This window comes from Vulpes vulpes, chromosome 13 (genome assembly GCF_048418805.1).
Source record: "Vulpes vulpes isolate BD-2025 chromosome 13, VulVul3, whole genome shotgun sequence".
NCBI classification, from domain to species: Eukaryota; Metazoa; Chordata; class Mammalia; order Carnivora; family Canidae; genus Vulpes; species Vulpes vulpes.
In genome coordinates, this window is record NC_132792.1 from 17,587,214 (window position 1) to 17,614,357 (window position 27,144).

The 27,144-nt window shown below is 41.5% G+C and overlaps 1 protein-coding gene and 1 long non-coding RNA gene across 3 annotated transcripts in view; one reads left to right on the plus strand and one right to left on the minus strand.

Annotated features, from left to right (window-relative positions):
* LOC112915953 (uncharacterized) overlaps window positions 1–21,287 on the minus strand; it is a 38,494-nt gene extending 17,207 nt beyond the window's left edge. For both annotated transcript variants that reach the window (XR_003234214.2, XR_003234213.2), the window contains exons 1-2: window positions 21,172–21,287; window positions 20,882–20,974 (exon numbers count right to left, since the gene is read on the minus strand). This is a non-coding gene — a long non-coding RNA (uncharacterized lncRNA). The remainder of the gene's footprint in view (window positions 1–20,881; window positions 20,975–21,171) is intronic.
* SNTB1 (syntrophin beta 1) overlaps window positions 1–27,144 on the plus strand; it is a 232,020-nt gene that overhangs the window by 71,145 nt on the left and 133,731 nt on the right. The gene's annotated exons all lie outside the window — the stretch shown is intronic.

Below are 27,144 nucleotides of genomic sequence, written 5' to 3' on the forward strand. Positions count from 1 at the left end.
GTGTCAGCTTTATTTTTTTTATTTATTTATTTTTGTATATTTTTTGAATTGGAGTTTGATTTACCGGCATATCAGCTATACTTAAAAAAAAAAAGGAGGGGGGCATGTTCTCAGGGTCTAAAGGAATGGCCTGCCACAGCTGGAGCTGAAATCAGAGTGGTTCATGCAAGTCAGAAGTGATGGAAGGGATGCGGGATGAAATCCCATCAGCAGCTGCCGTGATCTTCTGACTCCTGTCCCTGGCCGCCTTCTCCATCTCTGACTGTTTCACCACTGTTCGGGCTCCCTGGGTACATTTCCTCCCCGCACCTTCAGCGCTCCTTGCCCACCTCTCTCTGCTTTTCTCCCTCTCTAGCTGATGTCACCCTGTTTGGGGGCCTTTCGTCTTATCTGCTTTTCTATTTCATCAAAATAATAAAAGACCCCCCCCCAAAAAAAGTGGTTTTCAAAGCTCAAATCTTAAATTGGGTTAGAGACTGTACAAGATATTGTGAGCTAATTTGCAGCTGTATCTTTAAAATCTAGGGCTTCCTTGCCATCAGATTATTCGGAACTCTTCCCTACTCTCTGTTCCTTACAAGGGACTTGCTACTGAAAATAGCTTTCAGAGTTTGAAAGCTGGAATGTGGTGTGGGTTGAGGAGTTCAGCTTGCTGGGGAGAGAGAGCTTTATTCTGAGAGTTGCAGGAGGCGCTCACCCCGGTGTAGCAGGTGACACACAGTGATGGGACTCCGTGTTCCGTAGCAGCAGCAAAGGATGTTCGCCAACTAGAGCAAGTTAAAGTAGGCAGGACTGGGCCCACAGCTCTCACTCTGGGCCCAAACCATGCCAGGGTGTCCAAGAGCTTTGAGAGCCATATCACCCACGTGCATGTTCATTGTCCCCTGAAACAGGGCATCTTTGCAGGGTACCAAAGCTGAAGGGGCAAATGAAGATCCAAGGCCTTCTGCTCTTTGCTCTTTCCCCTGGATTTCCAGCTTTAGGGACCCAAAAGTAATCTCTTTCTTTCATGGTGAATGAGCAAGAGGTTCAGACTCCCTGGCTCTAATGGCATCAAGCACACCTGCTGTATTCCCAACACGTATCCTTCATGCTTCCGTAGCAGTGATGATGGGGTCGTAACATAATTTATCTGTCTCTGTGCCTGCTGCCTGCCCCGCTAGACTGGAAGAACCTTACGGCAGGAAACACATCCTGGGACTGATAATTGCTGCCACTTGTTGGACCTTCACTATGGGGTAGGCATAGTGCTAAGGCTGTAAGCATATTTCACTTTTTTTGTTTTTGTTTTTACAATAGTCCTATGAGGTAGGTGTCACTATCTTCATTTTGTAGATGAGAAAATTCAAGTTTGAGAGTGGTGAGGCGTGACTGATGGTATATAGCTCTTTGGGACAGAATTAGAATTTAGACCCAGTTGCCTATATGCCTAAGCCAGTGCAGATGCTGCTTATATACGTGTGTCTCTGTGCCAGCAACCAGCTGAGAGTGAATGAAGGAATATACAGTGTACTTAGCAAACCCCAGGCTTATCTCACACATTTATTTGCTTGCTGCATTTGGAAGTACATGCCAATCACACCTATACTTCTACATTGAGAAATGTCATGTTTCTTTGCTTTGCTTTCTAAAAATAATTCTGATTGGCTTTTTGTATAGTATATAACATTGATATATACACTTTAAGTCTTTTCTAAGCATATATAATATGTAGTGTATGTGTGTATATGTGAGTATATATATATATATATATATATATATATATATATAAAACATGCTGTATAGGGCTCATTTGAACCTCCTGTTCATTTAACAACCACATACCATCATGAATATTCTTCTGTATTAAAATCTCATTTTTCTAATATAGTTGGAACAAGCGATGGGATAAAATAATCAAATTGGAAGGGACTATTTGAGTTACCCCCCCATCTTTATCTAAACCAGTGGTCTCAAACTAATTTTTCACTGTGACTTATTCTTTTTCCCAATAAAGGGCATAAATAAAAATGTCCCCCAATACAGAGCATAAGTAAAAAATGGTGTAAGGGTTGTATTTGTATGAATTTATTTCACAAGCACAGCATTTCATAGTTACTTATTAAAGAGCCACCCAATTAGAGTAATAAGGCTGTTTCAGTTAGCCACTCTTTGTAATTGGAAGTTGGGGGTGCCAGCTGCAGTTTTCTGTATGTGTCGGCATCTTATTTTGATCGTGTACTGATGGGAAGACCGTGGCTGCACAGGTAAGTTATTAGGAAGCGGTCATCATTATATAATAGATGCTACTGCAATTAGCCGAGGACGTGCTACAAGGAGAAGCTTGATGTTAGGATTTGTACCAAAGTGAAATAGCCCCATAGCAGCAGTCCAGACCTTGTGTACTCCCCCACGGAGAGTTCCATGAAGACACATTTGAATACATGAGCCCTCCTTTTTAGGACCACTTTTTAAATAGTCAAAAGTAAAGTTTCATTGAAAAGTGAAATCTTACACAAATACTTAAAGCATGTTTCATAGAAACAAAGGATTCTATGACACCCTGCAGGTTTCTGGAATTCAGCTAAGAAACCACTGATTTAACATCTCCCCTCCCCCCAAAGTGCTTCAAATTTATAAAAGCTGGAAAACAGGGAGGCTGCACAAGAGTGCTAAGGAGGGGATCCCTGGGTGGCTCAGTGGTTTAGCACCTGTTTTGGGCCCAGGACATGATCCTGGAGTCTCAGGATCGAGTCCCACATCAGGCTCCATGCATGGAGCCTGCTTCTCCCTCTGCCTGTGTCTTTGCCTCTCTCTCTCTCTCTCTCTCTCTCTCTCTCTCTCTCTGTGTGTGTGTGTGCGTGTCTCATGAATAAGTAAATAAATAAATAAATAAATAAATAAATATCTTAAAAAAAATAGACTGCTAAGGAGCACACCCAAATATTCAAATCCCCGAATTAGGGTCAGAAAATAGTTCCTCTTGCCCAACTCAAATCCTTTCAGGTGCTGCCTAAGTTTACGTATAGAAGCTCTTGGAAAATATTTGATGGCCAGTAGACTATCTCTGGAGGGGTAAAGTGATCAGTCACCCTCCCTCTCACCAGGTAACTATGAGTGATCCCCTACTTTTGCCTTGCACTGATTACCGGCAATTAAGCAGTATTTTCTGATTAGTGCAAAGTCCTACTAGAGCAGTAATGTATGACATCTGTAAGTCATCTCTTCAAGAAAGACTCTTGATTCACTGTATTTTCAGAGTGTGGGTTTGTAGAAGATCCTGGCCTGGCTGAGGAGGCCCTCACAGCACTTCTGTGTGGCTCTCTGATCCACCTTGCCATCACTTGCTCTGGGATAGCAGGGATCACAGTGGGTCCGGCAGAAAGGGGAAAGGTAGTAATTTGATCTGGCCACTTGAGTCAACTAGTTGTTCGGGAAGTTGGATTTACTCACAGCAGGGGAGGGCAGGAGGTGGTAGGCAGATCTGATGAATAAGGAGAAGACCCAGTTGTCAGAATGGGGTCACAAGGTCAGAGTCCAAGGGATTTGGCACCTGCTGACTGGATGTTGTATGGAGAGTATGAAATCTATCCTTTCTGGCTCATGTTAGGCTTGTGTGCTGGAGACTTGGATGGGGGTGAAGTGGGGAGCTGGGGGAGGGGAGAGCTTCAGAGCTTGGATGTAGGCGAGGTCTAGTATGCTTAGCATTGGGCTACCCCAAAGGGCATGTGGGGATTTGCCCCCACAGTCTCATGGTCTAGCTTGGGCTGTCCTGAACACGGTATGCCAGAGGTGATCTAAATTATTTCGTGAGCTCTTGCTTATCTTGTTGCCAGTCTCTTTGCCCTCACCCATATATTTACCATACTCCCCATCACCAGAAGGTATGGTGGTAGCCCAGCCTTCAAAGAGAAATTGCATCTATGTTCTAGTCCTGGCTGTGAGTACACAATTTTTATTAAAATATGGATAGTTTGAAATTGTTCTCCACACAGGAGGACAAGGGCTCTGGGCTTTCTGAGCATTTGCCACTACTCAAGTAATTGAATTCCTATGTGAGAGAGAAAAAAAGGGTCAGGCACCTCCCACCATAGCAAAGGTGAAAGCTAGGTGAGCAAGTGTAGACCCCCTCACACCGTATTAACTTTCCTCCCTCCCCTGTCTGTATCCCCAGTCCTCATTTGTACTCCTTGGAATCACCTTCTAGATAAGCCACCTGCACTCAAGTCCTTGTTTCAGGCTCTGCTTTTTGGGGGGTGGGGATGCCAAACTAAGATACTGAGTTCAACGCTGAGATCATCTTCTTCACACACTGGATGTGCCACAGCTTAGGGGAACATTGCATAGAGCGAAGCCTCGAGGCAGGGACAGCCTTGGGGCCTTCTCAGCCTGAGCAAACCTGAGAGAGACCTGGCCCAGCCGATTGTCCATGTGTCCACAAGGTAGGGGTGTGCCTGGAGTGGGAACTTGTGCAGGAGGCAGAGAGGAGTTGGGAATGGTCACTTGGAACCAGCTGTGGAAAACTTGGATTACTTATGTGTGTTGCTCTTCTGTTGAATCTTTCCAGTATGACACAAGCCTTTCTTTCACTCCGCTGTTTGTTTCTGAGACGGCGGCAAAATTGAGGTTGAAAGCAGACCTTGTCAGTGCCTTCCATTGCACTTTGCTAGTCCTGGTATCAGAGGAGTTCTGGAACCACAGAAGTAAGCAGAAGACAATATTCTTTTCTTATACAGAACTGACACCCTTTTGCCTGAGTGCTTGTAAACATCTGGAGTTTATAGAGAAATGCAGGGGAAGAAGATGCTCTATTTTGATTTCTTCTTGGCTATTTTGATTTTCCTTAACTTCTCAATTGGTTCTAGGAGCTCGATAGCACATCCCCCTATCTCTTAATACCCTAACTTCCCAGGTAATGCTTAGTCTTTCTTTCCCTTTCCCTCCCAGAAGCGGTTCATGGTCAGGTGCGGGGCAACGCAGGCATTAGGACCAGGCCCTAGTCCTAGTCATGCTGTGGACGTGAGTACCAATGGAGGTTCACATAGTATTTTAACGCTATCAATCAAACTTATAAACATCAGATGAAATCTATCTGGCCGCCTCCAGGGCTGGGCTATATTGAGAATCTCTGATACCCTGGAGTTCTAATATGGAAAGCAGTGGAGGGACAGCTGGTGGGGGACCAGGGGAGCAGTGGACCTGGCCTAAAGGTTGCATCCTCTCTCATCCACTCTGGTTCCAAAGGTGGTATCCATACATATCACATGTATGGGTGTCCACACGTGTGTCCATACATATGACATGTATGGACAGCCCAGCCCACACAGGCGCTGTGCACACCTGGCTCCTGCAAGCATGTGTCCTGTTGGCTCCCCTTGAGCCTCAGGGGTGGCATATGGTGGCTCAGCCTCAGGAGGACTGATGGGGAGGAGAGATACCTACATACTCTGGAGCCAGCTTGGGACCATTTGGACAGGATCCTGAAGGGGGAACACAGTCTCCAAATGGGTACATTTCCTTGGCATGTAGGACTCCTCACCCCTTGGGGAGGAGTGTGGCTGGAGAAGGACCAGAGCAGAGCTGTCTAGGAGTAGAGCTCAGGGCAGTGGCCTCTCTTGCCTGGCTCAGAGGGAAGGGCTGCTCTGCGCTGATGGATAGACACATTCAGCAGCACCTCTTTTCTTCCTGTCCTCAGGTACAGTGAAGTGCTTGCTTCTCTGAGCTACTTGAGGACAGAGGGCTCTGCTTCCCATTTCATTTGTATTTTCTCTAAAACACCTTGAAGACCTCTCTCTAAAAGTGTGGGGATTGAATAAGCAGCTTCTGACCCTGGTGCTATTTCTGTTTGGAGCAAAATAGTAGACAAATCTGCTTTGACCCTCCCTAGCTCCCCTCCACCCTGCATTATCATCCTTGGCCATTGGCCATGTGGGCCAGAGGAAGGAAGCATCTGACAGTGCAAGCCAGCTGTGTAGACTCCTGTCCAGCCTCTGCAGCAAAGCTGGACACTTCCTCACGTTGGAGAAGACAGACCTCTGTGCTGGAGGCTTAGCATTATCTGCTAGCTGAGAATCTCTATTAGTAAAACTGAAATCAGAGAAAATGTGTTGTGGCAAAGTTGGAACAACAACAACAAAGCAGCTAATGAGCAGGAGTTTTAGTTACATTCCCTAGGCCGTTGGAGTCATCCAGGCATTCCTTTGGCTTGGGCTGCCTTTCTGCAAGGGCTGAGTATCTTAGTCCCTGACTTGTGTAGTAGGAGAGCAGTCTTAATAGAGAGTGGGTGCATTTGAGTGGGGTTCAGTGGGCCGCATCTCGGGCTCTGGGATAGCAGGTGATATTTCATATCATCGAGGCAGAACCGAAAGGAACATTAAACTGCATTTCTATTATCAGTGAGGTCCTTAGTGGCCTGAGGATCAGAATCAGAACATTCATAATCAGCCTGCCTCATGTTTTCCTGCACAGCCTCCTGCAGGCCTGAAATTAGTTTGCAAAGAAGGCTGAACCACTTTTCATAGGGAAGAAGTGATCTACAGGAAAGCCTGAAGAGGGTTGAGCCTGGGGAAGATTCAGCGTCATACTGGGGGGCCTTGTACTATAAACAAAAGGGTCATTCCTGGGGAAATCGAGGGATTTCTGCAGAGATGACTGGCTCCTTTGGCTAGAGTGTTAAAGTTCACAGAGACTCCTGAGAGGAGACCAATAAGGAAATTGCCATTCAGAGAAGCCCAGGCTTGAGCCCCCTTGGTCTTTGCCCTCAGGCGGTCCCTAAAACTACTTCACGGTATTGGCAAAAACTTACATTTGCAGTGCTAAATTGTGAAATTTTAGGATTTCAGGTTGAAGAGAAGTCAAGGGTATCTGAACTGAAATGTGAGGCTTGGTTCCTCTCCACGGTGCTGCTCAGCAGACTTCCCGCCTCTGCCAGAAACCTCCAGCAGGCAGGGAACTCTCTGCATGTAGCTGTGGGCATTTCTCCTTGTTAAAAGTGTTTCTTATCACCTGTTCAAATCCTGAACATCACCTGTCCAGAAACGGGGACCTACCTCCTAACCTTTAGCATCCTCCCCGAGGGAGGGAGTTCATGGATTTGCAAAGTATTGACTTTCATAGGGTAGGATAGTTTGCCTAGAGTGTTGGCTAAGGAACCATTTCTTTTCTGTGTGAATGTGTAAAGAAAACAACATTATATTATGTGAGTTGCCTAAGAAGGATACAAATTTAAGGCTACTAATATCTGTAAACACTTTGAAGTGTATTTTGAGTGAAACTAGTCAATAATAATAATAATAATAATAATAATAGAAATCTGCACAGAGTGTATTCTCTAGGCTTAAGCAGGCAGTCTATGGCAAATGTGCTTGAGGTAGGAAAATTTATTCACATATTCACTCATTCATTTATTCAGGCATTCATCAAACATTTATTGGGCGCCAACGATGAGCTCAGCCCTAAAACAACAGTGTTGACAGATGCGAATTTTTCCCTTATGAAGGATCCCAGGATCCAGTGGGGCAAATGATTTAAACCATTCATTATAACTCCCCAACAAGACTCCTAGGGTTCTAAGAGGGATTGTGTCTAGATTAAATCAGAAGGAATTTCCCAAGATAAATAGGACCAGCACTAATTGTTATAAGCTGGTTCTTTTCATTGCTCTCTCCAGAAACCCTAGTTCCTTGATGAGTTTGAGACCAGGCTTTTTTGATTAGTCCAGACTCTTGATTAGTTTCTCAAAATATTTCCCCCACTGCTGTGTAAGCAGGACAGGGTCATGCTTCAGAGATATGAAATGAGAAGGGGGAGAAGACATAGGAGAGAAGCAGTGCCCCCTCTCTTACTTGTCATTTCAGCCTCCAGTAATGGGACCCTCTGGTCTATGCTAAGTAACTGTGTCTCAGTGCTTGATGTCACATGAAATCTTGCATAGAAATTTAATCAAGTCCTATCCATGTTCTTTGTTTTTCATACATTCTAGGCATCTTTTTGTTTATTACTCTTTTAAAGGGGACACCCTTACATCATAAAACCAAAGTCTGGTTCTTTTGTTTTTTTTTCCTTTCATTTTAAACCACTTATCCCCTAGATGCACAAGTCATATGCTGCAAACTAATTTGCTGATGTTTTCTGGACTCTGTTGAGTAACTGCCAGCCTGAAATTTTGATGAGAACCAAGACACTTGAATGTTGGATAAAAATAATATGTAAACCCCCACTTAAATATAAGCAATTTATCCTTCATTAACAGTTAGGATAATGAACCAAATTCCCTGTTTCTCCCATAGGGATAGTGTGGGCTTAATGAGACCAAACACATGCTTCGACTTTCCTGCATTTAATCTAAACCTGTTTTGGAGAAGTGAATGGGTTAAGTCACAACCGAATGACCTTGGATGTACCTTATTAAAGCAACTGGAGCTATGCGTGTATAGGAAAATGAAGAGAATATTTTAAGATAAAGGTTGGATGTATTTTCTACAACTTCTATAGTTGTGTATTGAAGGGGAATTCTATTGTGATGGGGATTTATGTCTTTTGCGTACATGAAATTTCACCATTTTGTGCTATTATGTAGCTCATCTTTTCACAGAAATCCGACTGCTGACAGATCAAGAGGTTTAACATTTCAGATGCTTTCAGCATTCAGCAAATGCAATAAATATCAGAGGTTGCTTGTGTTGAATGTAAGAACAGATGTTGTTTCTGCGGGAAGCAGGGTAAAAACTTATACCCACAGGTTTGCAGGAACTTGGAGGAGATTTCTTCTATACCTTTCTCTAAATGTGACTTGAAACTCTGATAAACTTTGTATACTTTCCTTTTTCCTCTTGGGCATCCTTCTTGCCTGAGTTATCAGAACAAGGGGTCATTCCCAAAACTCATCTGGCTTCTGAACTTTCTCCTTGAGAGTGGAATAGGAGTTGGAATACTGATGGTTGGGAAAACCCTTTTGGAATGATACCTGCTTCCCCTTGACACCGTGTGTTTAGTGATGCCTCTGCCAGAGAGAAAGGACTTAAGATAGGCATCTCAATGATCGTTTCCTTGTAGAGCATGGATTTATTTATTGTGGCCAGATCACCTTCTGTGAAATGCAGTATTGGTTTCATGCTTCTGAAGGGCAGGCTCCTGTGGAAAAATTGAATTACACAGCTGGCCAGAATTGACAGCATAAACTTGGGCTACAGCTGCAGGCTAGCGTTAATGCATGGCTTTTCACATGCTTGTCTCTCAAATGTAATCTAACGTAGGTGGACCTCCACCTCTATGGTGGGCAAAAGGGGATGTTTCAGAAGTACACTGGGAAGGTATGCTATCAGAGTTGTCTCTGTGTGGCAGAAAATTAATTTATGGTCTGGTAGGCTGAATTCAATCCACTTTCACCCAAAATGTCAAACATGAGGGTTTCTGAAATCAATATCCTGAAACATACAAAGAGTGTGATACGAGAGCCACTAATAAATAAATTCCCCAAATATATTCCAGTCTGTGTTAGATTTAAATATTCCTCCCCTTCGGTTCCTGGGTTTCCTCCTTTGAAAAAGGATTATTTTGGGAGAGAGCATTTAATTGGTAATAATGTACATTATTTCTTTTAATGCTTATTTCAAATTGTCATTGTTGGGAGTGGACAATGATGACACACTACAACATGGGTGAATCTCAAAAACATCATGCCGAGCAGAAGAAGCCAGAGACACAGAAACAGCTACAGACTGTATAATTCCATTATAGAAAATTCTAGAGTAAGTAAATCAGGTTGCTTTTCTGTGGATGGCGTAAGGGACGGTTGACTGAAGAGGAACATGAGGGAAATTTTTAGGCGGATGGAAATGTTCTGTGTCTTAATATGCATTCATCGGGTCTAACTGAATGATACACTTAAGATCTGAGCACTTCACTTTATGTAAATTATGTGTAAGTTTTAAAAATTACGATTTCTAGGGGATCCCTGAGTGGCTCAGTGGTTTGGCGCCTGCCTTCGGTCCAGGCAATGATCCTGGAGTCCCAGGATCAAGTCCCACATCAGGCATCAGGCTCCCTGCATGGAGCCTGCTTCTGTCTCTGCCTCTGTGTGTGTGTGTGTGTGTGTGTGTGTGTCTGTCATGAATAAATAAATAAAATCTTTAAAAAAATTACGATTTCTACTGGCATACATAGATGAGGAGGCTGAACTTTAGGAAGATTAAATGTGTTGTCCATCATCATGCAGCTGAAGGAGAGAGCCGGGATCCTAACTCTCAAGTGCAAGGTATTTCACTCTAGAACAATGTCCAAGAATAATGATATTTATATTACTCCACTCTGTGGTCAGTGCATTTTCAGATGCTTTTCATCCTGGGAGTAGAGATGGGTTTCTGAAAGCACATGCCAGATGATAGAAAGAGCCATGAGAAGAGGACCAGCATCCCAGATGTGCAACGTGAATAATGGTTAATGGCTAGAGCTGCAGTCGTAAAGTGGATTCAGATTCCCACTCTGCAATATACCGTGCACGTAGTGATGGACAAGTAGACCTGTCTGGGCATCAGCTTCTTCCTATGTGAAATGAGTTGTTGTGAGCCATAAACATGGTTGGTCATTCATAGACAGTTCATAAGTGTCTATGAATTACCAATGAATGTTTCCTGTTATTCACAGTTTTGGTTAAAGGAGGAATAAATGTCCCTATGGTAGTAATGAGTTTACCACTATCGTATGTCTTACAATGTGAAATATTTATCTGTGCTGTATCTTTCCAAGTGGCCATATAATTAATTTTTCATCATAGTAGAGAAATGCACATATCGCTAAGATTTAGTAATTCCAGTGCTCCTTGCCCTACCTCTTGGTTTTGGCAAACAAATCATTATTGAACAGTTTAGAGTTGAAGGTATTTCATTCACAGTATGAAAGTGCCATGTATTTCTAAGTTCTGGTAGAGTATTCATTCCAAGTATAATCCACTTATGAATCTGCCATTCCATGAACTCTGGGTATGATTCACTGAAATATGTCTTAATGTTTGTAAATGATTGTTGGACTAGAAGGAACTATTTCTGAGAAGTAATTAGTATAGTATATAGTTTGATGTGGGTGGACTTTCTTAAAGCAGAACACCCATTTAAAAAGTATTTGAGGGTATTACCCAAGAATAGAAAAGAAAGGAAGTCTTTTTTTTTTTTTTTTATACTTGACAAATAGAATACACTGCTGTGATGGTTTAAGTTTGTTTTTCGGTTCTGTTTCTGTTATTATAGGTAGCATATTAGACTATAAATCTTTGATTATTTTATATCAGAGCCCTCTTGAGCCTGCTCAGGTCACAAATCCTGCATGACTTGTAGGCTTATCCTAAAAGGTCATATATTTTAGATAAGCATTATCTGTTGAACAAAAAAGGAAAAGGAGTGAAAAGTTTGGAGCCTAATAGAAAGTAAAGCACTTATATTTTTCCATGCAGAAATACTTTGAACTCTTTGGTTCAAGATATCTGGCTCCATCTGCTGCTGTTTCCACAACACGTTGGTATGGAGGAAAACCTGGATGGCCAGGTCAATGAACAGTGAGAGTGTTCAGTCTCTAATTCATAGCCAGGATTTCCCATTTCACAATACTAATCTCATGGGGTAGTTGTGTGTATTAAGCCAGGTACTATATTTATAGCTTCTTATTAAAAAATTGTACCATAAATGGTTTCTCCTTTTCTCATTTCCAACCAAGGCAGACCTTCTAGCAGCAAAGAGAACAAGTACAGAGGGAACTGGCAGATGTGTAACACCCTAGAATCATTTTAGGGGTGGCAATCTTAGTGATATTTTCCTATGTTCCAAATTATCCCTATCTCTACCATCTTCCCCTCACCCCACTTTCTTGACCAACGGCCCAGGACCAAGCATAGGGCAAAAGTAAAGCTCAAAGCTCAGAAAGGAAGTAGCCATTGAACTGAACAGATGATTTAAACCCTTCCTCCTGTTCTAAAACACTATCTCTGTTCTAAGATCTAATCTAGGAACAGGAAAGATGAGGGAGGAGGTTGTGGGTGTTGTGAACGGAAAGCTCAAACTAAACAGGAAGCTTATTGGGTTATTCAAGCACCAATATAGTTTAGCTAAGGGATTACAGGCTTCGTGTCAGACCAATCTGGCTTATGCTTCTGACTCCTCCACAAATGGCAACGTGGAACATATCCTGACCTCCCTAAGCCTCAGTGTCTGCAACTGTTAAATGGGGCTAATGACACATAACTCATATATTTTCTACAAATATTCAGCTGGAGAATATATAGCACATATTCAGAAATGTTCTAAAAGGCGACTTTACCTGAGTACAAAGATGAACTTCAAAATAATTGCCAGAAAATATTTTAAGGCATATTTGCCTTCCCTTAGAGAAGAATCTAAACCATAAATCTTTATGGCTCATGCAAGGGACAAACCATTGTTTGTAGTAGAACACTGGATCCCAAAACCAGAGTTTTAACAAGCCAGGGGCAAGCAGCCTGAAAAATATCTCAGATCAATTTTGTGACTCATGATATTGCTAATATGGTGATATGGTTTGCTTGTTCTGGGTATTAAATTCAATGGTATTGTATAGGCTGAAAGAGTACTTGAAATATATCAATGTAGATAACACATTTAATATTGTAAAATTTGAAAAAAATCATTAAAGTTTTTTATTGCCCTAAGGCAGAGTCAATCAAAAATGCCACTGAGGCAAGGTCCCCCAGTTCCCCCAGACCAAAGCTGTACTGTCTTCTGTATGTATTGTTGGACTTGGTTTACTAATATTTTGTTTAAAATTTTGCACTTATATTTATGAATGAAATGAGTTTGCAGTTTTCCGTTCTGAAATTTTCTTTGATTTCATTATTAACATTATATTAGCTCCACAGTTTAAATTGTGGGAGGTTGTCTTTGTTTCCTCAAATAGTTTGAGTAAGAGTTGAATGATCTGTCTTTGAAAATTTGGTAGAGTTCACTGATAACATCTGGTTCAGGTGTTTTCTTTGTGGGAAGAATATTAACCAGTGTTTCCATTCCAGGTGTTATAGGATTAGCCATGTTTCTTATTTCTACTTAGGTCAGTTTTAGTAAGTTTATTTTTTCCTAGGAATTTGTGCATTTCATCTAAGTCTTCAAATTTATTATCATAAATCTGTCAAAAGTGTTACTTTATTATCTTTTAAATCTCTTTTCTATCTGTTATTTCCCCTTCTGTCTATCTAGAATACTGATTTTCTGGGGCATCTGGTTAGCTCAGTCAGTTAAATGTCTGACTCTTGATTTCAGGTTATTATCTTGGGGTTGTGAGATCAAGCCCCATGTAGGGCTCCATGTTGGGCATGGAGTCTGCTTAAGATTCTCCCTCTCCATCTCTCTCTCTCTCTCTCTCTCCTCCTCTACCCGTCCCCTACTAAAAAAAATACTGGTTTTTCTGTTACCATTTTAATTTCATCATCTACTCCAGGGGATTTTCTGCTTTCTTTGGTTTTTCCTATGCTACCTTTAGATTTTTCCCTTATGACAGATGTGGAATATTGATAAGTTGAATTTTGATATGACGATTAGAGAATGTTTATTAGTTTAACCCCCTCATATCCATAGATTTTTTCCCCCCAGCTTTCATAGCAACTCATCACTCATTAGTAATTTAACCTATGTCTCCATGACACTGAACCAGTTGCATTGTTACAGCTGTGGATATGAGATTTCTTAGATGAGATATTAGATTTAGAACCTGAGGGATCCAATTCCAGGGCTGCTGCTTCATGGAGGTAAGATATTTAAACTCTCTGAAGCTCAGAGTTTAATGTTAATAAATTCTTTTATTGTTAAATTTTCCTATGGGTCTATTTATTATAAAACGTTGTATCTCTTCTCTGATGTTCATCATCATCCCCTCTAGACTTCTTTAAAAAGCAAAGCAAACAAACAACAAAAAACAAGCTCTTCTATCTTGATTGTTCAGAGTCCAATGAAGCTTCTGGAGGTTTAGAGGAGAAACATGTAAGGTTTTATTCTCCAAGCTCTGACAGGCAGATCCAAGAAGCTCACTTGCGTAGGCCTCTCCCCTGCCATCCTGATCTACTTCTTACAGTTCTTGGCAATTACTCTCCTCAAAGAATTACAAACAAGGCCAAGCTACATTTGGCCTTTAGGAGAAAATCCAACACAACAGGTGTGTTCTGTAGGCATCGTTCTGTGGAGGAAGGTGTGTTTGGGTGTACACAGTACATGTACTTGGCAGGGGGGGAAGAATTTGGTGGGGAAAGTTGTTAGGCTGTTACCTCCTGAGCCATGGAAGTCTCAAGCAAGTAAGTACAGCCAGATTCTTACAAGAGTTTTAGTTTATGCATTGTTCTGTGGAGATGACAGTGGGCAGGAAATGAGATTGTGCACATGAAAGTGTTTTAAACTGTCATGCACTTTTAAAATAGCAGGTGTTTATAATATTGACTAGCGTGGGGGACCCTGATGTTACAGAGTCCTTTCCCACCATCTCCTTCCCTCCATATGCCTGTATGATTGCTTTGGGTCTGCAGCATATCTGAGCTATGATTAAAAAAAAAAAAATCTCAGACCTGGCCTGAGTCTGCCCTTGCTAATGATATTTTGTTTACTTAATGTGGTTTCCTTTGGAAAAGCTTTATGACTCTGGGCTTCTGCCACTGAAAAGTAGCTGCAAATTTACTGAGCCTGAGTTTGATTTGCAGGATGTTTTCATCAAGCTACACCTGGAATAATAGAGGTTTATTTTCCAGAGTTGCCTGTAAGGAGGGAGTGAGAACAGTGCTTCCTGCCTTTTGACGTAAAGTCCTATTCACATAGGATCTTCTGTATAAGAAAGAGTAAAAATAATATTAGGGCTTGAGTATTTAGACATCCTTTCTACCCGTTACTCACTTCCTGTCTTCAGATGTTAGAGGATAGCTGTTAAAATAGTTACTGTATTTTCCCAAGGAGGAGAAATTATGCCTATTTGCTTGGTGAGGAGCTTATAGCAAATTGTTGAGGGATCAAGTCTGTAGACATCAGAATCCATGTCCTCTTGGCACTTGCTAATATCCGATGAATACACTTTAGGCTATTTGTGTGTGTGCTGAATTATATTCAAAGGCAACTCCCAGGTTTTAGGTTTATGCCTTTTCTGGTTGGCATGATCATAAAATTCTCAGAACCAGGAACTTGTAAGTCTAACTGATCACCTATCTTGCAGAGTCTAGTCCCACTGAATACAGAATATGGGCTTAATTTATATGTAGTGAATAAATAATGAAGTGATACTTTCAAGCATTGATGATTTTGACAGCTCCTATAGTTAAGAAAGATTGATTGGTGTTTGCAATTCATTTTCTCATTTCAATCTCAGAACAACCACAATAATAACAACAACAGCAGCAGCAATGACAACGTAATAGTAATAGTTCAGTGTGAGTGCCAAGTATGTGCCAGGCACTGTTCTAAGAGCTTTGCATACATTTTTGAAAAATATTTATTTATTAAAGAGAGAGAGAGAGAGAGAGAGAGAGAGAGAGAGATGCAGGGCTCTGTCTCCTGACCTGTAGATCATGACCTGAACCAAAACCATGAGTTGGACTCTCTCACCCAACTGAGCCACCCAGGTGGCCCTGTATAAATTTTAAAATTTATTTAATCCTCATAATAATTCTTTGAAATAGGTCCTATTATTATCAGCTGAGGAAACTGAGAAACGGAGAGATGACATACCTTACTCAAAGAAGCCCAGCTTGGAAGTAGAAGATTTGGGATTTAAACTTCAATCCCTTGGCTCCAGAGCTCATTTATTGAAGTACTACATTGTATGGCCTCTCTAAGGAATTCATTGTGTTCCTCATTTTACAGGTGAGGATTCTAAGACTCAGGAAGCTATCCCCATATCATGTAACTAATATGTAGCCAATAAGCACAGAAGAATGAAGAACTGGACAGCAGGATTTTACGTGGTTTACTATCATGACCTGTACTCACTGTAATTGAGTCTTTGGAGTAGACAGCTCAGGCACCCACTTTCCAGAAGGAACATGGAACATGATAACTGGAAGGGATTTTAGATATAATCTGTCCTTCCACAGGGTAGACAAATCTTTTCTGCAACATGGGAAATAACTCATCTGGTTTATGTTTGAAATGTCATTAGCAATAGGGAACTCCCTACCTCAGAGTGTTTTTCTACATTGAGCTCAAATTTTACCCCTGTAATTTGTATTCACTAGCTGTGGCTCTACTCAACAGAGTTATGAAGAGTGGGTGTAGCCCAACCCACCACTTTTTAGGTCCCATAAATCTCTTTCCTAGGCTAACTCCTGATAATGGTAACTAACCCTTTTGATATTTACTATGCCAAGTTCCCTATGCATTTTTTAAAAATATTTTTTTTATTTATTCTTGAGAGGCACACAGAGAGAGGCAGAGACATAGGCAGAGGGAGAAGCAGGCACCCTGTGGGGAGTCTGATGCAGGACTCCATCCCCAGACCCTGGGACCATGCCCTGAGCCGAAGGCAGACGCTCAACCACTGAGCCACCCAGGCATCCCTCCCTATACATTTTTTTACTTGTATTAACCCACTTCATCCTCACAATAATCCTCTGAGATAGATGAAAGAATTAACACATGAGGAAACTAAATAATTTGCATAAGACCACTGAACTATAGAAGAGCTTGGAATTGGATGGCAGCAATCAGACTCCAGACTCTTTCCTTCTGTGCTTTCAGGTCTCTCATTTAATTTGTTTTCTTTGTTTCTTGAACCTTTCGACAACCTGGTCATCCTTCTTACCCTCATTTAAACATTGTTCAATCTGGGGAGCCTGGGTGGCATAATCAATTGGGCATCCCACTCTTGGTTTCAACTTAGGTCTGATCTCAGGGTTGTGGGATCAAGCTCCACATCTGGCTCCGTGCTCAGCATAAAGTTTGCTTGGGTTTCTCTCTCCCTCTCCCTCTTTACCTCCGCTACCCCACCCCCCATATGCACACACACACACACACACACACACGCACACACACACTCTAAAATAAAAATAAATAAATCTTAAGCATTGTCCAACCTATGCAGATTTCAGGTATGGGCCAACCAGAGTGATAAAGAGGGGAACTGTCCTCTCCTCTGCTGATCACCATACTCCTGTCAGTGGAGCCTGTCTTATTTATTATGGCAACCATAGTCATGGGAATCCTTAGGACTTTCCTCCATATTAACTATAATACAGTTCTTCTATCCTACATGTTACAGAGATGCTTATTTTGTATATACAATGACAGAATGTTCCATCTTATTCCTATTATAGTTCTTTTTTGAGAGGAAGACTGTATGAAACTCTTAAAATCTTAGTTTTGTCATTTAAGGCACTGGGTGTCTCTTCCAGCTTTATCTAGGGACCTGATGTAGTAAAAGCAACATCTGTTTGCCTGTCACACATTAAGTTCAACCATTACCACTTTGGTCTCTGAGAGAATGTAGACCAGGAGCCCTATGACATCTGGATGCCAATCTCCTTTTTAATCTGGCTTATCTTTCTCTTTATTGAAAGCCAAACACTTATGTATTATTAGTTATATGATACTTAATATGCTTTGTATCTCTGCAGAGTAGGACCATGATCAGTGAATACAAATGATAGGTATAAGATTTGGGTTCGATATGAGAAAAGGAATATATGGAAAACATTTTAGACAAAATGATGTATTACAAGCATGATTTCTAAAATGTTCATGGTTGGACAAACAGGACTCAGGCATGAGCATTTGGCCATGTGTGGAGGCAGTGTTGAGCTCATTCATTTTCTAGTATTCAGGACTGGATGCTTTGGAGCTGGACTTCTTCAGTCTAGGTCCCCGCTCTGCCAGTCGCTGCCCTGAGCTCTTGGGCAGGTCTCCCAAGTCTCCATGCCACACTCACCTTGCTTGTGAGGTGGGCATAATAATAAACCTACTTCATGGACTTGCTTTTAAATAAGCTACTATACCTCAGACATTTTAAAATGGGGCCCAATATATAGTAAGTAGTCAATAATTGCTAGTTATTGTTACTTTTCTAAAGTTCTCGGGTCAGATCAGGCCCACGCCTGTTTCTGTAAAGAAAATATCATTGCCAGACTGATTGGTTTGCATGTTTTCTGTGGCTCTTTCATTCTAGAATGGAATACTTGTGACAGAGCTTCGAAGGTCCACAAAACCCCCCAAATTTTTTGTCTTGCATTTTGCAGAAAAAGCTTGCTAACCCCCATTCTACAGGACAGAGGACATGGCTTTCTGACCTTCATCTGTTTTGTCTTGAAACTTTGGACAAGTGACAGATCCTCTCTGGCCTCTGCTGCACAGTTATAAGACTCCTCCTCAAGAACAAATCTGTGAAAAATTCTGTCTTGGAGATCCTATTAATGTCATTCATTTTCTCAACAATTCCATATTTTACAGCTGGGTGTTGTGTTAATTGCTTACATATAGATGTGAATACCAGGTTTTCCTTTTTTCTGATGCTAATGAGCACTTACTATGTGCTAGACACAGTTCTGAGCCCTGTGTGTGTGAAGTCATTTGCTCCACCAGCAGCTCTGAGATGGGCCCTGCTATTTATCCCCATTTTACAGATGGACAAATGGAAGTATTGAAAGATGAAGGAAATGTAACCTCCCAGTTAACTGCCTGCCATAGGCGGCAGAGGCGAGATTTGAAACTATGTTAAGTGGGATGCCTGGGTGGCTCAGTGGTTGAGTGTCTGCCTTCAGCTCAGGTTATGATCCCAGGGTCCTGGGATTGACTCCCACATCGGGCTTCCTGTGAGGAGCCTGCTTCTCCCTCTGCCTGTGTCTCTGCCTCTCTTTCTGTGTCTCTCATGAATAAATAAATAAAATCTTTTTTAAAAAAAAAAAAGATAAATGATATAAACTGATTCCAGAGTCTAGACTGTTTTAACTTCTACTGTAAAGCATTCACTCAACTCTGAGCACCTTATGATTCCACCAGAGAAGCCTCTGGACAAATAACTTTGATGTGTAAGTGCTTAAATCTAAGATCACGAACACAGTGCTTTGCATGGCGAAGCCATCCTCATAATGTTTATGTCCTGATGCTACTGATACCAGTGGATGTCACAAGACATGGTTGGAGCTTAAGGAAGGCGTATCTGGGGGCACCTGTGTGGCTTGGTCCGTTAGTTATCTGCCTTCGACTCAGGTCATGATCCCCGGGTCCTGGGATCAAGCCCCGCGTCAGGCTCCCTGCTTAGCAGGGAGTCTACCTCTCCCTCCCCCTCTGCCCTTCTGCAACCTCTCCCCTGCTTGTGCATGTGTGCTGTCTCTCAAATAAATAAATAAATAAATAAATAAATAAATAAATAAATAAAATCTGTGTACATATATAAAAAAAAGGAATGCATATCTGGAGGACTTAAGAAGAAGGTTTTACCTGAACTGAGACAGGATGAAGAGAAGAAAGTTTTCCAGAAAGGTTTCCATGCAGAAGGAACCACATGTGCAAAGAAGATAGGCAGGAGAGAGCATGGCATGTTCTGAGAATTTCTTTATGGCTGGCATGTATCTGAACTGTGGAGACCGAGTGAGAGTCAGTCAGCTGAGATGACAATACGAGTGGGCAGGGGCCAGCTGGCGAGTGGCTCTGTGGGAACTGGGACAGACCCCAGTCCTCTGGTGCGTGTCTCTTTCAGAGCAGTGCCCTATATTTATCTATTTGTCTAATGTCTCCACCCTGCCCCCATGCACATGTATGTACAGTGCAGGCACCTCAAGGGCAGCCACCTGGTCTGTCTTGTTTATTGGGGTAACTCCAACACTCAGAGCCCTGCCCACATCAGAAACTCATTAAATGTTTGTTGTATTAATGGATAACCAAACCAGTCAGGGTGTTTCTGAGTGTTGGTAGGACTCATGGGATAGGATACTCTCCTTGGGTCTCTGGAGGCTTCTCTTGGGGCAATAATCTTGCTCTGTTGAAGAATCAAGGCAGATGACATCAAATAACTGTACTATCTAAAATCGAATAAGTTTGGGGTGGCTCAGTCAGTTAAACATCTGCATTCATCTCAGGTCATGATCCCAAGGTCCTAGGATTGAGCCCTGCATTGGGCTCCTGGCTCAGTGGAGAGTCTGTTTTTCCTTCTGTCCCTCCCCTCTGCTCATGCTCTCTCTGGCTTTCTTTCTCTTTCAAATAAATAAATAAAATCTAAAAAAATAAAATAAAATAGGGTAATTTTGAGATCAGTTTTTAATAGGCCAATTATTACTCAGCCAATCAATAACCAGTTTATCTTACTCCTGATGCCACATATTAATACTCAGTACCCTCACCCAGAATGTCCTTATGACTTCACAAGAACCTTTGGGCCATCCTTCAAATGTCTCTTAAAATCGGACCTTAAAGGTCTCCCCTCCCTGCCCCCACTTCCCCGGGCAAAATGGAAGAGAAAGAAATTTTGTTAAGTGAATAAAAACAATGGCTCTTCTAGACAACTCTGCCAAACCAAAGAAAAAGTAACTAGAATACATAATCTCAGCAGAGACTTGCTGTCACATTTGTCAGATGGCCATAGAGTTTGGTAAGAAGTCAGAAGATGCATCTACCTAAGGACCAAATATGTAGCACACATTTTAACAGAGCTATTTGTTGGTGAAGACACAAGAGCAAGATGAGGTAAGAAAAAGTGGTTTTTGTTTTGTTTTGTTTTGTTTTTAACATCAGAAAAGACAGCTTCCCAAGCAATTATAGAATGTTGGAAGGGTAAGGAAAATGAGGTCTGGGAGGGGAACGTGACTTGCCTGGGGCTGGAGAGCTAGTTAGTGCAGAGCTGGAACTGTGACCCTCCCTGGTCCCTGACTCCCACGGCCAATTCTCTTTCCACCTCACTACTCCGCCTCCTGAGATGTTAGCTATACCTTCCAAGAAGCTTGTATTACTTCTTTCATCATTTCTTGGCCCTTTTGGAACTGTTGAGGGTCTCCATCTGCTTCTTTCCTGTCTGAAATGACCTACGAATAAGCCATTAAGGGAAAGTCTCACATTGCGTTTTGTCAGCAAATCCCACTGTCACCAACCTGTCCCCAGCCTGAAAGTTTCACTCAAGGCCCGAATACCCAGATTTCTTGCCTCCAGCTGGTCCCCTCTCCCCTTAATCACATTAGTGAATGCACATTTTGAGTTCATATCCCCCAGAGTAATGAAATACCTTTTTTCCTTCCTGTAATCTGGAAATCCGTTTTTGTTGTTGCTTTTGTTGTTATTTTTAAGAAGAAGACTTGCACATGTCAGAAGGACTTGCTGGCTCCTCAGAAACCAGCCTGGTAGGAGAGCTGATTGGATTTGCCTAAAGCATTTCCTCATTAGTAGCCCGTGTGTGCTTCTCCTTTCAAATGTCATCTGGCCGCCTCAACAAAGATTTAATTGTGGCAACTTGGGGCCTTTGCAAACTTGGGCTTTGCTGAAGGTTCTTTCGAAAGCTTCACAACTGCTCGCCCTTGAGATGACAAACCAGAAACATATTGAAAGTGACTTGGTGGATTATTGGTTTGAAGACCCCTCCTTCCCGCTCTCCTCCCACCCACCCACCCCCCCTTTTTCTTTTTTTGCAAGTGAAGATTGGAATTTTAATTGCTCAACCACAGTTTTTAATTCATGATGCCCAGAAAGGGCATGGTTTATTAATTAGTTCTGATTATGAGCACCCTGAACTGGGTCCTGGCTGCTTCTTGATCGGTTTCAACAGCTCTTTGCCTGAAATTACTGTCTGTAAGCACACGGAGGTGTAATTATGCAAACACTAGCTGTTCAGTTCTGGCAGGTTAAACCCTCTGTTATGCATACATATTACAATGTCTTAAAAGGCATTTATTGAAATGCCATAGTTTAATAGTTTAGGCTTACAAAATCAAGCTCTCTTATGTTACAGGCAATAGCCGCTTAATTGGATGTTTTCTCCTAGTGCATAAAAATGTTGGCTTAAATACACACACGCATACACACACATTCAATTAATTAAGAAAAAAAAAAGTGTGAGAAGCAGAATTACTTCGTAGTTAAAAGCAAGAACTGTGGAGCCAGGCTGACTGGATTGGACTCGTGCTCCTGCCTATGCTTGCACTGTAATCTGGGGATATGACTTAACCCTTTTCTATCACTGCATCCTTGGTAAAATGAGGATGATTGCAGTGCTCCTGTCATAGAATTGTTGTGATGTTCTAATGAGTTAATACATAAAAAAAAAAAACATCACTTAGCAGAGTTCATGGAATCTAGCCGTTGTGCTTTTTATTGATCTCTCCAACACACACTTATTTGTACTCATGTGTCATAAAATCTAGTTGTGATGGGCTGAATTAGGGATCTCTTTGAGTGGTAGGAATAGAGTTGTCTCCTAATGTCTAGACTCTTCTTCCACAGAGATAGCCTCCCTCCTCCACCAGTTTTTAGCTGGGTTGGCACCAGGTTGTCCAGAGCTAAGAGTTAACATTTCTTTTCCCTCTAGAAATGGCCATGTGGCTAAATTCTGGTCGATGGTTTATAAGCAGATATGGTGTGTCAGCTTCTGAAGAGTGTTCTTAAGGGAGGAAGCAGGGTGTGTCCTTCGCTTCTTCCTCCCGTTGATGGGAATTTGGTCATCATGGTTGGGACTCAAGCAGCCATCTTGGATGATCAGATGGCAGGTTAGAGACCAGAGCAGGGAGAGGCCAGGGGGCTGCGCCTCTGACGACCTCAGGGAGTGAAGCTGTCCTGGAAGTCCCTTTCTTTTGCTCTAGACTTTTAGTAAAAGAAAAACGAACCTTTGTATCATTTAATACACTGTAATTTGGGACACCTATTGCAGTCAGATCCCTTCTCTGGGTAGGTAACACTTTACCCTCCCTGAATTAGACCATCCTCTCATTATTTTTAGGGCAATGTATAGAAATCTCAAGAGGACACTTGACGGGATGAGCACTGGGTGTTTTTCTGTATGTTGGTAAATTGAACACCAATAAAAATTAATTAAAAAAAAAAAAAAAAAAAAAAAAAAGAAATCTCAAGAGGCCAAGGCACAAAGAACCATGCAAAGGTTTCGTACACGCTTTGTTTTCTGTGGGAGGCACTGCTTTACCACACCCAGGCATGGCCACCTTGTTCTTACTCTCTGCTTGAAGGGAGAAGGGACTTAGCCCCAGGCCTCATTTGATGATTGGAGAGGGACTGCTTGACGGTGGAATTATGTTCATAACTGATGACCAAGCCTTGTAGCAAAGAATATTCTGACAATTTTATTGCTTCCTCTGGACCAGAAAATGTGGGCCCTCGGAGATCTAATGGCAATGTTCTGTTGCTTTCTTTGTTATACGCAAAAACAAGTTTCTCCATTTTCTCTTTTCTATACATATCAATGAGAAGCAAGACCCTTGAACAAAAGGGCTTTATGCAGGGATGTGTTAATGTTACCTGTTCTTCCTCAAGACTGATATGGAAACGGTTCAGTGATTTCCTTATTCAGGAAAGGTGATGATAATCTCGTTGTTTCCTTGTTTTGTTTTGTTTTTTTCCCCCCTTGAAAATGTGAACTTGTTTTCTGGTGGTGCCAGAGATCTCTGGACTCATTTAGGGATTTGGCTGACTCTTCCTCACAAAACTAGTGGAAGGGAGAGGTGATGTCCCAAGCTCTCAGAAGAAACCTGGATTCTAAGGAGAGGTTTAGTCTACCTGAGGTTGAAAGCAGGATGACCCCATCGCTTTGTCTTGATGGAGAGGAACACAGGTGTTTATCAAAATTAAGTCCGGTTTCTTGAAGTCATGGGTCATTGTCTTTCCTTCAGGACAATCCTTAGCGTCTGTCACATTCTGTCTTTCCTTCTGGGGCTCCATTTAGACATTCATTAGACCTTTTCACTTCATCCTCCACATCTCTATTCCATATTTTCCATTTTTAGAAATATTTTTGTGCTATATTCTGTATAATCTCCTTTGATCTACAATTCAATCACTAATTTCTCCTTTTGATATGTCCTCCTATTTAAGTTTTAATTCTGGTTTATTTATTATAGTTATATATTATATAGCAGTAACTATTTGACATTCTATTTGGTTATTTTACCAATCTGTTAAGTCATTTTTAAAAAAATATTCTCTGGAAGGAGGGCCTGAGACGTTTAGTTGGTTGTGCATCTGACTCTTGATTTGGGCTCAGGTCATGATCTCAAGGTTGTAAGATCGAGTTCCATGTTGGGCTCCATGATCAGTGGGGAGTCTGCTTGGGATTCTCACTTTCCTTCCTTTCTCTTTGCCCCTCCCTTCCTGCATGTGTGCTCTCTCACTCTCTCTCAAATAAATAAATAAATCTTATAAAAAGATTCTCCTGGAAGATTCTTCCAGACTTTAGTTTGTTTCTTTACACGTGGTAAACTTATTTATTGCTTTGTAGTTTGTGTTAGGACTGACACTGCTATCAGTTATTTTTACTAGTTCTTGCTTATGATACCTTGTTTCTATGTGTGCCACATTTTCTTAGATTTTATGCTGTTCATTGTCCTTGAAAATGATTCATAGGACTCTTTGAAGCCTAGAATGAAATTGCCTTCCTCCAGAAGGGATTCGCATTTGATTTTGCCAGCCCCCTATAGACTCGTCTAGTTTGGGACCTCCTTAAACCTAGTTTAAGATTGACACAAGAACTCACCTCATCTACTCACTTCCCTTCCCCCTTTAGCAAGCTTACAATATTTTTAAATGGGGACTTTTTTTTTTATCATCACTCATGCACAGCAGTCCTCAGTATATGATGAATGACTGATTTTGGATGAATGAATAATCTTTAAATTATCATACCTACCTTGTTAAATCATTTGCTCTGTGTTTACTTTCAGTTGGTCACTTAAAAGGATTACTATTTTGAATATCATTTCCAATCCTTTCTTCAAGGCATGGCTATGTCTTCTCACCTTCTTAAATTCCCCAAGTTCTGTGCCACCCAGGAAGTGGTTACTTGGTAAATATTGGCTTCTGGGCTAGGACTTGCCATATTCTCCATGCTTCTACCCATGAGTGCATCAAACCACACATTTCTGGGACACCTCACACTTTCCATGAGTATTTTGAGTATTGCTCAGGGTACCTCTGGCAGTAACTATGACTCTGTGATTAGTGGACCTACCTCTAATATTTTTTTCCTGAGTACACCTGATCTTACTTTGCCAGAGTTCTCTCTATAGCTAACCTCTGATCTTGTTATCCTCTCACTCATAGACTAAGACCTCTATGGCTATGGAATAAAGTCCAAACCTATTAGCTTGTCATTTTGCCTCCGTTATCTAGGTGAGGTAGCCAGACTTCATTAAAGAATGTGATCTCAGGGCCCCTGGTTGGCTCAGTGGTTGAGCGTCTCCCTTTGACTCAGGTCCTGACCTCAGGGTCCTGGCATCGAGTCCCACATCAGGCTCCCCACAGGGAGCCTGCCTCTCCCTCTGCTTGTGACTCCGCCTTTCTCTCTGTGTCTCTCATGAGTAAATAAATTTTAAAATCTTTAAAAATAAGAAAATATGATCTCTGGGAAGTCAAACTCCAGCTCCACCATTTACCAGCCACATAAGCTAAACCTCTGTGTCTTATTGTGCTGATGTGTAAAAATAATTCTAGTCTTGCAAAGGATAACATATGTAAAGCTCCTAGTGTCCATCAAAATAAGAATAGCCCTACAAGACATTTCGTTCTAGCCAGCTCTGAAAGGAATAGCAACTTATTCTTTTATTGTTTGCAGATACATGGATACTCAAAAAGTGAAAGATCCCTTACCCATTTTTTTCCTCTGTACCTTAGTTGTCATATAAATACAGTAGTGCCCTGAATAGTCATTCTGAAGCTTAAATGTGGGAAAATATGTAGAGCACCTGGTTTCATACATTGTTAGGCATATAATAAATGGGAAAACATGTAGAGCACCTGTTTTCATACATTGTTAGGCATATAATAAATGTTCATTCTTTATTTCCCTTCAAACTGAGGTTTAACTTTCCTTTGAGACTGCAGTACAATTTGTAAATCAGAGTACATTATATAAAAGAAGGGTTGTGATTCCTATCTCACTTTTTAATGTCCTGTTTACCCTTTAAGGCCAAGTTCAAATCACACCTACTTCATGAAGCATCTCTGGAATCTCATTTCCACCCCACTCCTCCCCTACTCCAGCCAGAATGATAATAATACAACCAAAGGAGAGTCTTCAAACCATCTCAGCTGATACTTGAATTTCCTATATATAATAAGTACCAGTCTATAATGTACAAAGCTAAGTGGTGTTCTAGCTTCTACTAAAACATTTTTAGAAATAAAAAAATTCAGTGTCTTCAAAATAGGTCTATTTACTCCAGCTTTGGATGGCTTAAATCTCTCCCCCTATGTTTTCTGCATTTGTTCTCAGGTATGTCTGTGTTCCTCTTTAAATGTATTGCCCACAAATAAACAATTTTCCTTAAAATACCCTGTCCATGAATGCCCTTTCTTCTTCTGTAACTGCAGCTTGTGCTAACAGGTTTGTGGTGACCGTGGAGCTGTTTTCTCCCAATTGCACTTATATTCAGTTAAAAGCCTGAAATCTTCTCTTCAAATATGTGTTGGTACTAAATGGCGTCTCTGTCTTGAATTAGTATGACTATTTTTGATACATATGGTTGAGTTCGCTAGTATCTTGTCAGTATTGCCTGCATCTTGGTGTGTTTGGCCTGATTAAATTGCTGTGAACCTAACTTGTCACTCATACTCCCTAGAAACTGAATCTTTTCCTTGTGAGTTCTTCCAGCAGACTTTATTCCTGTTATAACACTCAGCTAGCTCATTCTGTTTTGTGCCATAGTTTATGTATTATATTATGTCACCATCTTAGGTGGGGTTCCCAAGAAGCAGAGCCTCTGTCTGGGGGCTCAAGCAGCAGCTCTTTTGTTGGGTCAAAGCCATTTTCCAGGGCAGGTGGGCAGCTAAGGGTTGTTCTCAGCCAACACATAGCAGCTAGGAAATATGTGCTTAGGCTGATGGAAAGGATCTGATGGGACCCAGCAGCATTCACTAGTCACCTGTGATTTTGGATTCTGGAGTATGGAAACTACCTATTGCTTGTTTTTGTCTCTGGAAACCTGGCTCCATGTCTTGTGCAGTAAAGGTGTTAGTTTGTGGACTTGAATCATCAAAGATC